The sequence below is a fragment of the Zingiber officinale genome, chromosome 9A (genome assembly GCF_018446385.1).
Source record: "Zingiber officinale cultivar Zhangliang chromosome 9A, Zo_v1.1, whole genome shotgun sequence".
Taxonomy (NCBI): domain Eukaryota; kingdom Viridiplantae; phylum Streptophyta; class Magnoliopsida; order Zingiberales; family Zingiberaceae; genus Zingiber; species Zingiber officinale.
The window spans coordinates 88,379,869-88,395,393 of record NC_056002.1 but is presented as its reverse complement, the minus strand read 5'-3'; positions in this window follow the sequence as shown (position 1 = coordinate 88,395,393).

Genomic DNA, 15,525 nt, shown 5'->3' with positions numbered 1-15,525 from the left:
CGAACCAAAGTCTATCCAGAGACCAAGTCAAGCAATCTGATCGGGCCAACTCAGCAGAAGACCGTTGGCAGATCGGTCGATCGAACAAAAGGATCGGTCGACTGAACCCAAGCTCGATCCACAGAGACTGCACCTGGACGCGAAGCTGGGCAGGTACAGCAAGTTCGGTCGATCGAACCTGGGGATCGGTCGACCGATCCCTCTCGAGTCAAACTTGATCCCGAAGGATCAGGTGAACTGATAAGCTTGAGAACCCCTATATAAAGAGGGTCTCGGGTAGCTCTTAGGGATATCGAAAACAGTGAACGAATACGAACGATCTCGAAATACAACTCCTCTACTCTCATTTCCTAAGCAGCAGTTCTGTGCTCTTCAAGTGTAAAAGGCTACTCCGCCTTCAGAGAAGGAGACTTCTTTTAGTGCACTCTCTTACTGTCTTGGATTAACAACTTTCTTGGTTGTAACCAAGTAAATAGCTAAGTCTTATATTTCTGTTTATGTTAGTTCTGTTGAATTTTATAACTGTTGCTTTGTTATTTAAGTTGAAAGCCTTGAGGAGGGTTTAGTTTTTATTGCAGGCAATTCACCCCCTCTTGCCGGTCTCCGCTGCACCAACAAGTGGTATCAGAGCCCAATAGCCTCGAGGGACTAACCGCCATCTGAAGCACAAAGATCAGAACAATGGCCGGCGCGAACATCCATCCCCCGAAGTTCGACGGAGATTTCGCTACATGGAAGCGAAAAATGGAGGTATTCTTTAAAACCGATTTTGATATTTTAATTACTATGAAATATGATTTTGCAGCTCCTAAAGACAAAGAGGAAAACACGTGGAGCAAGAAGGAGCAAGCCGACTTCGTTGCCAACAGAAAAGCGGAATTCCACCTACTCAGTGTTTTGCCACCTCAGGAGGTAAGCCGGATCGGAAGTTACGACTCCGCGAAAGATCTCTGGGAGAAATTCTTGGAGCTTCACGAGGGTACATCCGAAGCGAAGCTAGCTAGGCGCGACATCCTCCGGAACCAGTTGACGAACCTCCGGATGAACCAAGGCGAGAAGGTAGCGCAACTCCAAGCAAGGATCAAAGAACTGATCACGCAACTAACCAACCTTGGAGAAGAAGTAACGAACCGAGATTCCATCAGATACGCGCTCAACGCCTTCCCGAGGACTCCAGAATTGGCATCCTTAGTAGATGCGTACTACATCTCTAAGGATCTTGAGGTAAGTAGTTTAGAAAATTTGTTTTCAACTTTCGAACTTCACGAATATCGAATTACAGAAAATCAAGTAGAAAAGTCGAACCTCAACATTGCCTTACGAGCTGAAAAGGACGATCCCGACTCCGAAGCGACGATTGACGAAAACGAAGCTGCGTTAATGGTAAAACGATTTAACAAGTTTTTTTTAAATCTAATCAATTTAGATCACAGTCAAGTAAACATCGTCAAAAGAGAAGGACAGTTCGTTGCTACAATTGCAACGAAGAAGGGCACATCAAAGAGGATTGCCCAAAATTGAAGTGCAAGCAAAAGGAGAAGACAAAGACCAATTACAAGAAACCAAATTCCTCTAAGCACAAAAATTTGAAGACGACATGGGACGACTCTTCATCCTCCGAGTCAGAAGTCGAAGAATTTTCGGGACTAGCATTGGTTAACAACCACCTCTTTGAAGATAACTCAGACTCAGAGATGAGCATTGATCAAGGGGGAGAGACAGAAGAGGAAAGCTGCGATGAAGAGGGAGCTACCGACAAACAGGTAAGTAAGGTACGTGCCCTAAACCCTAAACAGTCTTTTGAGTTTATTAAAGCTTTATCTAAAGATCTATTCAAATCAGAAAAAGAAATTGCCAATTTAAAAATAAGTTTGGAAAATTTAAATTAGGAAAATGAGATTTTGCAATTAGAAAATACAAAATTAAAAAATGAAATTGAAAAATTGAAAAGTGATTCATGCTTAAAGAAATTTCCAAGTTCAAAAATTAGGATTTATGGAAAATTAAATTGGTACATTAGAAACCATCAGTGTCAACTTAGAAAAGTACCAAGAAACTATATACCCCCTAAGTATCTAACTAACCCAGTTGGAAGGAACCTCTATTGGGTACCAAAATCCGTACTTAATTAATCCTTTAAAATTAAAGGCTTCAAAAGAGAAAATTTAAACATTGATTTTCCTAATGCGGCTTTGACTAGAAAGTGGTTGTTGCTCCAATAACCAAGAATGCCTAGTGCCTCGCCACTACCTGGAAGCCAAATTTAGAAATGAACTGTTTAATTACCGTTTTGATAAAAGCATTGAAAATAAAATTAAACAGTGCTTAGAAAAAGTGTTTGGAACTTAGAAATTTGTTTAGATTTTTTTTTTAACTTAGAAATTTTTTTTGCATTTTGAAAAACATTTTGACACTTAGAAAATGTTTAACGTTGAATTTTTTTTTTCTCTCTTGGATGTTGAACACTTAGGAAATTTTCATTGAATATCTTTTTGTCCCCGTTTTTGCTGTGATCAAAGGGGGAGAATAAAAGATAAGTTCAGTTGGGGGGAATTTAAAATATATTTTAATGTTACAATTTAGTTCAAAATTGCAAATTTATGCCCGAATTGTTAGTTTAGTTATTTTCTTTAAATTACTATTTGTTTGGTTTACCCCTAACTTGAACTTGGTTGATGTACATCAAAAAAGGGGAGATTGTTGAACCCTGTGGTAGTTTTGATGTGATCAACCAAGTTGGTTAGGTCCTGCGTTTTGTCTGATCCCTGTGTCTGAGTGTGCAGAAACTTAGGAGCATAGGAAGTCGAGCAGAAGACGCAGCTGGCGAGAAGGACGGCACGGGAAGGGAGCCGACGGGCTCGGTGCGTCCGAAGGACGGGAGAGCTGCGGAAGAGTACACCCGGTGGGCGAGAAGAACGTGCGCGGCGTTCGAGGGACGTAAAGCCGGGGAGGAAGCTTGCTCGAGGAGAAGGCCGGGAATTGGGTTCGGGTGAGCCCTATTCCGGTAGGCCGCAATCACCCAAGGAGCCAAACCGGAACAAGTCAACTGGAAGTTGACTTGTCAATGGTTCGGTCGACCGAACCCCTTGATCGGTCGACTGAACCCTTCTGTATCCGAAGCCAGCTGTTGGTGACACGTCAGAAGCCACGTCAAGCAGCCAACCGTTGGAGAGCTGATCGGTCAACCGAACCTTCTGATCGGTCGACCGAACCGAAGTCTATCCAAAGACCAAGTCGAGCAATCTGATCGGGCCAACTCAGTAGAAGACCGTTGGCAGATCGGTCGACCGAACAAAAGGATCGGTCGACCGAACCCAAGCTCGATCCATAGAGATTGCACCTGGACGAGAAGCTGGGCAGGTACAGCAGGTTCGGTCGACCGAACCTGGGGATCGGTCGACCGATCCCTCTCGAGTCTAACTTGATCCCGAAGGATCAGGTGAACTGATAAGCTCGAGAACCCCTATATAAAGAGGGTCTCGGTTAGCTCTTAGGGATATCGAAAATAGTGAACGAATACGAACGATCTCGAAATACAACTCCTGTACTCTCATTTCCTAAGCAGCAGTTCTGTGCTCTTCAAGTGTAAAAGGCTACTCCGCCTTCAGAGAAGGAGACTTCTTTTAGTGCACTCTCTTAGTGCCTTGGATTAACAACCTTCTTGGTTGTAACCAAGTAAATAGCTGAGTCTTATATTTCTGTTTATGTTAGTTCTGTTGAATTTCATAACTGTTGCTTTGTTATTTAAGTTGAAAGCCTTGAGGAGGGTTTAGTTTTTATTGCAGGCAATTCACCCCCCTCTTACCGGTCTCCGCTGCACCAACACTTCTTTGTCCTTCGGTGCTACAAAATCATACTTCAAAATTAGTAATAAATCAAAGTCCATTTTCAAGAATACCTCCATCTTTCTTTTTCAAAACGTAAATTCCCCCTTGAACTTAGGTGGGTAGATGTTTGGTTTGGCCATCTCTTGTGCTTGATTGGTGGTTAGTTCTTCTGAAGCGACCTCGCTCTGTTACCGATTGACGGCCCCTTGCGGTCGCCAAGAGAAGGGTGAATTTCCCTGCACAATAAAAACAAACAAAACACCTTCCTTGAAACTTATAGATTTATTAAAACAAACACTTGTAAGAAAAAGAAAGAAGAAGTAAATTAACTAAAAATAGAGGCATAGAAGGAATTACTTGGTTTGCAATCAGAGAATTTCTAATCCAAGGTAATTAAAGCTCACTATCAAAATCTCCTTTAGGCGGAGAAGCCTCTTACAGCATTGACATCTCACACAGTAGTAGAACAGACAAAGAAATCATTTATAGGTGTTCTACTTCAACTGCTAAAATCAGGGTGTATTTATAGCGATGATCTGGGTGCTTGGAAGGGTGGATACAATTTTATCCATGATGTAACGAATCATGACAACTAAGCAAAAGATAAGTTTTCTGGTCCGAGCGCCAGGACCAGATCTGGGCGCTCGGACCGGGCTAAGCCAGCCCTTGACTAGGGCAGCACCTGAGGTACGCTGGCTGCCCTGGGTGATCCGGGAGCAAAGTTAACTTTCAGTTGACTTTCTATCTGGGTCTTCTGCTCCGGTTCTGCTCAGTTGGGTGATTTCTGCCATCCAAAATAGGACTCACCCGAACCTATTTTTCGGCTTTCTCAAGCAACCTTCGGCTCAAGCTTCTCGTCTCTCGAAAACGTCGAGCACCTCCTCATCTACCAGCGTACTCTTCCACAGCATCTCGTTCCTCGAACTCACCGAGCCCGTCGACTCTTTCTCGTGCCAGGGTACTCTTCCTGTGCTCCTAAATTCTTGTACACTTAGACATAAGTCATCAAAAGACAATAGAACCTAACTTGACTTGATTGATCACATCAAAACTATCACGGGGTACTTACAGCCCGGACACTGTCAGAGGAAGTAACCTGGAGGATGTCATAGTTATAATATTTGGTGCATTATCCATTATTATGGCCTAGAGGCACTAGTTAACTGGCATATATGTCATTATATTGATGCTCAGAGGCTATCATTGGAGTAGCCCGGAGGTTATCATAGTTGGCCCAAAGGTTGCTAGCAAATGCTATAGTATATAGCGTTGTTATAGTGTCCTAGGGCTATTGTAAGATACATGCCTATAGGTCGTTATAGTTGCTCGAAGGCTTATTGATATATAACTAATCTACTGATTATGATAATCTTACATGCAAAAGGTATCTTGAAACAAAGTTAGACAACTTTATTGAAAAAGTAAGATAATTGTTTTCTATTAATGACTAATATTAGACCGATTATCTAAGAACTTCAAATTGTGACATCTAGCATTTCTATAAGTGTAAAATACCAAATAAAATAATAATTAAATAATAAAGTTATTTGAGAAATAATCTTAATGAAATTTTTAGGAAATTTGAAAAATTTTCTGGGAATTATTCGGAGCTCGTATGACGAGTTTGAGGGGATGCATTTATAGGCTTGGTAAAAGCATATTTGGAATACCCAAATATGGGAGTTGATTGAGGAATTTAACCTAGGGTTTAATTAAAATACCTAAGTTTATATAACTTTTTATTTATTTCCTTTTGTTTTTCTTTTCTCTCATTTCTCACCTGTGCCCTCGCCCAACTCACCGTCGAAGCCTTCTCCTCTTCCCCAACCGGCGCCGTCTCCCAACACCTCACTTCCTCTCCTCCCACGCATACAAAACTGCCGGCCAAGCTCTTCTCTTCCTTTGCATCACGTTTTCCCCTTCTTTCTCTCTGCCCTAGCTTCCACCCGAGCCCCTCCTCTTCCTTGATCTTGTGTCACCGCACGGAGCACTGCCTCCCTTCTCCCCTGATTAGCCGACCACACGGGCAGAACCTCGGCCAAGAGAGGAAAGGCCGAGCCCTAATGTTGATATTTCCTCACCGCCGTGCGCACAAATCACCCTCCTCTGTTGTGATTTGGCAGCACAACAGCCACCCCGAGCCCTAGCTTCGATTCATTGTTGCCCCTTTCTTCTTGGTTTGATTATGCTCATCGTTGTCTCCCTCTACTCTGAGCCGACACCACCATCTTGACCTAGCGCCAGTAGCCGCAGCCACCAGATCTTCTGCACCGACCGTTAACCTTTTCTATCTTCGATCCACTACTGCTTATCGTCGGAGGTGCTACCACCGGCTATTGTGGGAGATGCCATCACACACTCACCCTCTCCACTGGTCACAATGAGTTCTCTCCTACCTTGCTACCATATTAGAGGTAATCACTAACCTTAGCAACTGATTTTAAGTGTTTGAGTTGTTAGATATCTGATTTGGGGCATCTGTTTGGGTGGTCAGCAACGTCATCCAACTCCGGTCACCAGTTTCCAGCAAGTATAGTTGTGTTCTGTGGAGCTAGAATTGTTAATAATGTTAGCAAGAATTGTTATATTGAGGTAAATACATTGAATTAAGTATGGATTGGATTACATGGTTAGAGGATAGATTCATATTTGGGCGAGTTTAGGTTGATTTATGTATAGACTTAAATCTAATTGAATAGTGGAATAGTTAGAGTTAATGGAGCTAACCCTAGTTGATCGATGGATTAAATTTAGTTGGGGATTTGATTTAGCTAATTAATCTATATGTAATTAGCTAAATCTGGATATCATATATTACAAGACTTTGATGCGAGACGACATCTCGACGTGGGATATATTTCGGATACGATCTCCATTTTTTATGTGGGTACTTTTGACTTATCTTTTTGATATTATCATTCTAATATGCTTAGTGAGTTATAAGTAGTAGTAATAGTTATGCTTATATCTGCTTGGTATGTCACTACTTGATACCCGTAGTATGCCCATACTTTTACCTGTTATGCATTTATGATTATGTCCTTCTGTTTCTTGCATTGTGTACTTATGTAATGACATACAGTGCATTAACAGATGCATGTCTAGCTACTAGTTTATACTTGATATGTGTACCTTGTTTATTACTTGACATGTGTACCTAGGTTTACTACTTGACATGTGTACATAAGTTTACTATCTGGAATGTGTACCTAGATCATTGTTATGGACTTGGGTTCCTTTTTGGTACACATTATGAGGTGGTTGGTATTTTCAAGATTTACATGCTTAGTGTCATGCACCATCTTGCATAATTGATTGCTGAGTGATTGTTGGCTCCATTGTTGTTGAGTACATCACTAGTTACATGACCTGCACATACACACACAATCACTCATGGGTTAGTGGTATTTCAAGCAGGGTGTGTGTGGCTGTTTACTCTGTCAGGGCTCCACTCCGCTCATGGGTAGTGTGATTGCAGCGTGGTAGCGGACAGGGATCCCTCCTCTTGACTATGACACAGGGAGATGAGAGCATTGAGCTCCCCCACTTATGATTTGAGGTGGGAGGATAGGTGTACTCCGACAGCATTCTGTCCACTCGGTCACTCAAGAGTAGTGATGGCAGAGTGCAAAATTGTCATAGCCCTACCCACTTGATCTCACCATCATATGTAAGATGGCTGACTGGCGTCAGGGGTGACCATGTCATTTGCATCATATGCATGGATTGCATTAATTGCTTGTGATTGTTACATTTTGGATGCTGCATTTTTGTGGATGCATATGTTTAACATGCATACAGGAGACATAAGGTATTTGGTCTGACGATCATTATGCCAGGATAGGAGGTCAGGTGAGTACAGATCTTCTTTTGTTGCTCAGTTTTGCATTTTCTGTAATTGATCAGGAGGTTGTACTCCATGATTATTACTGGTAGCTATATCTTACTATGTAAGTTAGTTCGATACCTGCTGAGTATGTTATACTCATTACCCCTAATTTTTCATGTTGTTTTCAGGTTAGCACATAGATATGTCATGTCACTTGGAGTATCCTGACTTCCGGTCCCACTTCACATCAGAAGACGATTTATCTTGCTTTTGATTTCTTTTATATATTCCTTATTGATTTAGCACTATATTGGTGTCTAGCCATGTGGTTGTTTCATTGTTTTGGTGTTGTATTTGTGTTTAAACCTCTTGGCCTAATATATTATTATTTTGTCCAAGCCTTTCTTTGTTCATTGTCTAATAGCAGAACAAAGGGTAATTATAAGCTTAAATAAAAATCTAATTATATACTTGGAATATAAGCAGTTCGTTGCATATATATATATATATATATATATATATATATATATATATATATATATATATACAGCCATGTGGGATATATATATATATATACACAGCCATGTGGGATTATGTATTTTATTTGTGATGCATTCATGCTTCAGATTGTCACCGGTATAGGGGAGGTGCTGTCGAATTTTTCCCTGACAGGGACTCCTTTGGTGCGTGACAATTTATTGGTATCAGAGCCACAGGTTTACAATGCCTATTTCCTTGTATTTTGGATTTCGTGTTTTGGTTTTCTCGATGTGACTTTTCAGATTTTGGGATCAGGTAGCAGCAGGACATCTCCAAGCTATAGAAGGTATGTTTGTTATTGTTATCATGCACTTGTTTGAGTACATATATAGTTGTCTATAATAGTTAGTTATGACATGTGATAGTACTCTTTTAGTACCTATCTAATTGGTTGTAACATATATTGCATGTGATGGGTCAACCACTAATCATGGTCGACCCTACTGAAAATTAAGGATAACAGTCTTAGGGGATTCGTCATATCATACTACCAGTAATAATCATGCTAACTCAGTATGAAGAGGATTAATTTATATTCTCTTTAGTTCTGTCTGTAGAGGACTGATTTACTCTGGTGGCTTTTGTCGAGGATCGATGTACTCTTATTAGATCAGTTAATCGATGACCGATCTATTTTTGTTGGTTCAATAAGTTGGGGATCGACTTACTCTATTTTTATAGAGATTTTGAATTTTTGGGTTACTCGTGCTTGGTTAGAGATGTTTAGGCACATTTGGGTACATGACTTGTACCAATGTAGAGAGGACTAAATTAGTCGTATATCATTTTCGGCTTGGTCAACCTATAGAGGATCGACGTATCCTATTCTATGTGGACTTTAATCCTGGACCGTATGTACCTGGTAGGATGACTTAGAAGGAACATTCGGAGAGGATACTCCCACTGATGTGGAAAGGTGTAAAGCTACTTGCTTAACATTTAGGAGATACAACCATTTTATGGGCGTATGAATTGGTGAGTACATTCGGATATATAATTTGTACTGGCATAAGAAAAGTTGAAGTTAGCTGCTTATCTTTACGTGATAAGGTATCACGTGAAGGAAGAAGCAGATGATGATATTGAGATCAAGGCATCTTTGGTGATTACATTGACGTGTTTTGAGAGCGAGTATTTTACTACCTCTTTCGGTAGCATGATGGATTATAAGGTGATGATCAGTCGACTCGTCTAACGTTGTTCCATGGGAGTTCCTGACTCATGGACCGATCACAGATATCCATGATGGTATTTAGTGACTTATGACCCGCAGTGATACAAAGGTAGTGTTAGTTGATTAACACCTAGGAAGTTTCACCTTCACTGAATGAAAATATCATATGATGATTTACGAGGAGCAGAGAGTCGATTGACAGTTATGTCAATTCGCTATTTGTTGATAGTACTCCTCTACCCTTGTGGGCATTGCTTGTCACCAGAGGTTACTGAACCTCAGGTGGAGCAATCGTAGTATGATGTGTTGCAAGACAATGGTTAGTCGACTCAACTATCATTGTCTTCATAAGTAGCTCAAGACCTTGACCACTAGATCATTTACTAAAGGTCTTGAAGTCTAAATGTTAGATCGGATGTTCGATATTTTATCGACATTTGTCGGAAGACATTTACAGGTATGATTTTGAGATTAGTGGTGATATTCTTTGATAGGTAGACTCTTAGGAGGTTGAGTGACCCTTTGAAATTTGGATTGTGATTCTTTAATTGTGGATATTTGAGTATCTAAAGGATGAGATTTGACATACTCCCTAGACATTATTTGGATAGGATTAGCAGAGTTTGTATACTCATATTTTTTGAATATTAGGGTACCCGATATAATGAAAATTGATCACTAAGGAGTTATCATGGTTGATTATTGTTGAGGATGGTTTTGTTGGGGACCGTTGGAGGTCAGCTATCGGAGGGGTTGAATAGCCCTACACAAATATAAAAACAAAACCCTTCTCGGACTTTTAAAGAAACACTTGCATAAATAATTAAAGACTGAACTTAAAAGAAAAGAGACACCGGAGTTTACTTGGTTACAACTGAGGATGTTGTTAATCCAAGGAAGATGACGCACTAAATTCTCCTTCTGACAGAGAAGTCTATTTTATGGCAGTGAAAGCACAGAGAGAAGGAAGCTAAATAAAACAATAGAAGCGCACAAGTGTTGTTACAATTTCTTGTTCAATTGAAAAACTTCTGGACCAAGCCTGTAATTATAGCCTTGGTCGGGGCGCCTGGAGTGTTCCAGGCGCCTGAAAGGGGGATAAAGTTTTATCCCCTTCGTAAGGAATCACGATCAAACGTGATCCAGTCAAAATCAGGTTCCGGGTGCTCGGAATTGCTCTGGGCGCCCGAACTGGTCCGAGCGCCCGAATTGGGTCCGAGCACCCGGACCACTAAAGTCAACATAGTTGACTTTCGATCTGAGCCCTCTACTCCAGTGTTGCTCACCTCGGTTCGGGTCTTCCGCTCCAGCTCCGCACGCTTGGGTGATTTTGGCCAACCGAAATAAGGCTCACCCGAACCCAATTTCGGCCTTCTTGAGCAGGCTTGCGCTCCGGTTTCTCGTCCCTTGGAATCGTCGCATGCTTCCTGAGCAATCTTCCGCTTTGGCTTTTCATCCCTCGGAAACACTGCATGCTTCCTTCTCATCCGCCAGTGTACTCTTCTGCAGCGCCTCATAACTCAGATGCAACGAGCCCGTCGGCTCTCTCCCATGCCATCCTTCTCACTGGTTGCATCTTCTGCTTGACTCCCTATGCTCCTAAGTTCCTGCACACTTAGACACAGGGTTAAAATACCACAGGACATAACTTAACTTGTTTGGTCACATCAAAATAACCTGAAGTTCCAATAATCTCTCCCTTTTTTGATGTGAACAACCCAAGTTAAGCTAGGGTAAACCAACATAAATCAAGAGTAATAAATTGTGCATGAAAGTGCAAAAATTTGATCTACCTCCTCCTATACTTAATATTTTCCTTCTGTCACGCCCCGGAGGAGTCCCTGCCCGAAGAAATTTCGACAGCATCTCCCCTGTATGGCGGACACTCTGAATCTTTCTACATCGCCCCCAGGGCCACACATACATCGGCCAACACGGCCGGAACAATAAATAAGCAACAATCACACATCCAACATCCACGCAGTTTAATAGTTGTTGGTGCGGTTAGCACTAACGATTTAACCCAGGTTTTGATGAATGACAAATCAGGTTAAGTTAGCTTGTTGTTGTCTAAACACTCTGATCGAGTGTGCATGAAAAGTCCAGACAGGTCAACAGGCTGACCAGATGTCTGGCATGAAGCCCAGCTAGGTCGACGGCCTGACCGGATAGCTGGCGAGAAGTCCAAGCGGGTCGACGGCCTGACCGGACGCTTGGCAAGAAGTCCAGCTAGGTCGACAGGCTGACCGGATAGTTGGCAAGAAGTCCAGACGGGTCGAAGGGCTGACCGGACGTCTGGCAGGTAAGTAAGGTAAGTCACTGGAGGGGAGTGACTGCGAGGATGCGTTCCCGGGAAGGGAACATTAGGCGTCGATCCGGCTTAGATCCATTTCGGATATCTAAGTCGAGATCGTGACTATATTCCGGTCTCGGAAAGACGGAATGTAAGTCATACTCTTTTTTATTAATTTGTTTGAACTCTAACTGTGCTAACAATCTATTTTACATGATATATATTTGCCTCGGACTAACTCTATTTTGCAGGGGAAGGAGTTCCTAGAAATAGGAGGTCCGAGCGCCCGGAAGGGATCCGGGTGCCCGGAGGTCCAGGCGCCCGGAAGGGATCCGGGCGCCCGGAGGTCCAGGCGCCCGGAGGTAAGTTTTATCCAAACTCGCCGTTGCCACGTGGAGCTTGATGGTTGGACCTGCCACGTCCCACCAGGGCGCCCGGAAGGGATCCGGGGCGCCCCGAGCTTCATATAAAAGAGGGGTCAGAGGGGAGCTCAAAGATACAAAAGAATGAAAGTCTTCTACTGCTTGCTCTATTGCTCTGCGGTCCAGCGACGCTAACAAAGATCCGACAATACGCTCCTTTCTTTTTTCTTTAATTCTTGTCGGTACTTTTCTTTATTTTACTAGCATTTCTGTACTATTAAAGTGTAATCATTTTTGAATTGCTAGTGATTGCCTAACGAAAGTACTCACGGAGTACGGGCCTTCGAGTAGGAGTCGTCACAGGCTCCGAACGAAGTAAAAAACACCATGTTCAGTTTGTCTCAGTTTTTATTATTCCGCTGCGTTTATACTCATTGTTTTTCGAATCGATATTCACCCCCCCTCTATCGACTTTTCACGATCCAACAAGTGGTATCAGAGCAAGTACCGCTCTGATTTGGTGCAACCACCAATCAGATAGGGGTGAAAATATTCCTTTTTTTTCTTAATTCTAATATGATATTATTATTATTAATTTGAATTTTTTTTCGCAATTAAATCTATAATTAGTGCAACACTAATTTAGATACTGCCATAATTTTTTTCCCGCACTGCTAATCCAAGACCAAGTCTTGGGATATTTTTCTTTCGTTGTTTACTTGTGTGTAGGATGTCTCAACTAGAAGGCTTTAGTACAGTACACCCTCCCCTATTCAACGAGGATGACTTCTCGTACTGGAAGAAAAGAATGAAGGTGTACCTAAAGACAGACGACGATCAATGGTTCACCGTTATAAAGGTGTACCGAACTCCAGTCGACAACTCCGGAAATCCACTAGACCCGGAACAGTGGACTCCGGACATGAGGAAAAAGACATCAACAGAAAACAAGGCAATCAACACGCTACATTGCGGCCTAACACGAGAAGAGCTGAATCGCGTTGGACCACATCAGAATGCTAAAGAATTGTGGGACAAACTGATCGAGTTACACGAAGGAACGAGCGACGCAAAGGTAACAAAAAAAGACCTACTTTTAAATAAAATATTTAATATAAAAATGCAGGAAGGGGAAACGGCAAGTCAACTGCATGCAAGAATCAAGGACATCCTCAACGGACTCCACGCGATAGGCCACCAGATGGAAAACAGAGATTTAATAAGGTATGCACTAAATGTCTTTCCTCGTAATAGCTTGTGGGCATCAATCGTAGATGCCTACAAAATTTCGAAAAATCTATCTAAGTTAAAATTAGACGAGCTTTTCTGTGAGTTAGAATTACATGAACAAACTAATGCTGGAGCCGAGAAAGGTATTGCTTTATTTGCAGACTCATCCAAAGAAAAGAAGAACAAGCCTGAATCTGAAGAAGATTCTGATCAAGATACCGAAGACGAAGAACACCTGGTGAACCTGGTAAGAAAAATGTTCACCAGGAGAAAAAGAAGCTTCAGCAGGAAGGACCTTCAAAAGATCAGTGCTTCGGATGCAATAAAAAGGGGCACTACAAGAACGAATGCCCAAGATTGAAGTTCGACAAACTGAAGCCAACCAAAAAGAAGGCCCTCAAAGCAACGTGGGACGACTCCTCGGACTAATCGGAGGCAGAAGAGCAGAAACACCAGAGCCATATCGCGCAGATGGCCCGCGAAGCTGAAACGGAAGACGAGTCGGAAGATGAAGACGGGTCTGAACCCGAATCAAGCCACGAGTCCGTACTCGTTTCCGAAGGCCCGGATGAGGTATATTTTAATTTAAACAAAAAGTTTTTTAAAATTATTTCCTGCTTAAATAGTAAGTTAATTAAGATAGAAAATGAAAACAAATCACTCCTTGAGGAAAATCAAGACCTCAAGGAACAACTAAAAAAATTTAAATCCAACTCAAGATCTAATACTTGAAGAGAATTCATCATTAAAATCAGAAATTAATAAATTAAAAGAAATACTAGAAAAATTCACTACAAGATCAAAAAATCTAGAGTTAATTCTGAACAATTAAAAAGCATGTTATAATAAAATCGGACTTGGATACAAGTCAAACTCAAATAAAACCTTTAAGTCATTAATAACCCAATACAAATCAACTAATCAAGCTTGGGTTCCGAAAGCGTGTTTGACCATGCAAGTAGGAATGAATCAATATTACATACCTAAAGAAAAAATATATTATATAAACTCGAATAAACTAAATCAAAAACCAAAACACAAATCAAAATTTAAACTTATTAAAACTCAACAAAATATAAATTATCACCAAGTTAATTATAATTATAAAAGAAATCGACACAAACCTAAAATAAAAATTTAAATTAAAGGCCAATAATTCAGGGGGAGGCTCCAGAATAGCTGGCACCTTCAAAACTAACTAACCCGGCAGGGTAATTAGGATTAGTTAAAAAGAGACCAAGTTTAACTTGAATCATGGTACTGGTGAAGTTTTTGGATGATAGTACGTTAGGGAAGCTTGGGCATCGCATGTTTAGAAAGATATGGTTTCGATCTGGTGTATTTGGCCAAGTGGAACTGACCGAAGCTACCCTTAAATGGATCCTAACTAGTTAGACCAAGATTTAGTACTAAGCTCCGTGGATAGGACTATTTGGAAAACCTCGAAAGGTTGGTTACTTCTAATGGCGTCCATGTGACTCACCAAGCTTAGAAGTTTATCCGAAGAATACCTATTTGTAGAGACCAAAGCTAAACCTGAATCTAACACAAGTTAAACCAAACTCCATAATTAAAATCTAACCCATCTCACAAAATACAGGATTCCCTGAATGAAAACTTAAATTGGGTGAGATGACTAAGGATCAAATTAAATTTCAAATTTAAAATTAAATTTCAAATTTCAAATGAATTAAGATTAAATTTTTGAATTTCAAATTAAATTAAATTAAAATTAAATTTCAAATTTAAAATTAAATTTCAAATTTCAAATGAATTAAAATTAAATTTTTGAATTTCAAATTAAATTAAAATTAAATTTCGAATTCAAACTAATTTTTTTTTCTTTAAAAATTATTTTAACTTTTAAAATTATTAAACTAACTTTAAATAAAAAACTAACCTTAACTCCTACTCATTGTAGGAAACCAAGTGGATTTTGGACAGTGGTTGCTCCAAACACATGACTGGAGATCACACCAAGTTCACTCAACTCACTTACAAAAGCTTAGGAATAGTTGCCTTTGGAAACAACGGCAAACTCAAGGTAATCGGAATAGGTAATATTGAATTAAAAATAGATTTCATAATTACAAATGTTCTACTTGTCGAGAATTTTAAATACAATCTCCTGAGTATAAGTCAATTGTGTGATACTAGGTATAAGGTTAAATTTCTATCCACAGAGTGTTTAATCAAACATCTAGATAATCCTACTATAAGTCTAAAAGGTTTTAGAAAAGACAACATCTATGCTATCAACTTAACCACCT